Below are 916 nucleotides of genomic sequence, written 5' to 3' on the forward strand. Positions count from 1 at the left end.
TACTTAGCACAATTTTTAAACTTCATAAATCATAGCAATATCTACTTAGCACAATTTGCAAATTAAGAAATACCTATTGCAAGTTCAAAATGAAGTGTTTTGACACAAACAAATGTGAAATTAAATTCTTTGGAGGGATAATTCGCACATCTTGTTTTAATAAAGTTACACTAGTACAAATACGCAACGCCAATTCAGCAAGTTGTGCGCCCTACCACCAAAATAAGAAGCCCAGCTAGGGAATTGAACCAATAACCACAGGGTTTAAGCCACATGCTCTACCACTAACGGGGTAGAAAGCCAATTATAATCTATCACTTAAAGCAACACATGTAGAGCTATAACAATACTAAACCTACCACCATCTGTGGGTATTGAACCCACGACCACATGGTTAAAAGCCACGCGCTCTACCACTGAGCTAAGATGGCCACCTACAAGGTCATTTAAAGCTTTTTTTTTTTTTATGAAAACAACACAATTACAGATTTATTACTTAAGACATGGTAATATCCGCTGACCATGTGACTAATAGCCAAGCGCTCTACCACTGAACTTCTTACCACAACCATGATAATATTTTCTTTTATTCATACAATTATTCATGAATTTCTTTTATTCACATTTTTAGTTTGCTTTCATTTGAAATAGTTACATTTTTTGTTACTTTTAATATCATTAAAAATATAATAGGTTTAAATTTCATTTGNTTTTTTTTTTTTTACATTTGATATTTTCATAACATTTTTTTATCTCCTTTAAGGATGAAAACAGTGCAAGTAATTTTTAAACTTCATAAATCATAGCAATATCTACCTAGCACAATTTGCAAATTAAGAAATACCTATTGCAAGTTCAAAATGAAGTGTTTTGACACAAACGAAAGTGAAATTAAATTCTTTGGAGGGATAATTCG

At 31.5% G+C, this 916-nt stretch overlaps 1 non-coding gene across 1 annotated transcript; it reads right to left on the bottom strand.

The window, feature by feature from the left end:
• Nucleotides 1-359: 359 nt before the first annotated feature.
• On the bottom strand, nt 360-431 carry TRNAK-UUU. Its single transcript has one exon. It is a non-coding gene; the product is annotated as a tRNA-Lys (tRNA).
• Nucleotides 432-916: the final 485 nt, after the last annotated feature.

The sequence above is a fragment of the Ipomoea triloba genome, chromosome 7 (genome assembly GCF_003576645.1).
Source record: "Ipomoea triloba cultivar NCNSP0323 chromosome 7, ASM357664v1".
NCBI lineage: Eukaryota > Viridiplantae > Streptophyta > Magnoliopsida > Solanales > Convolvulaceae > Ipomoea > Ipomoea triloba.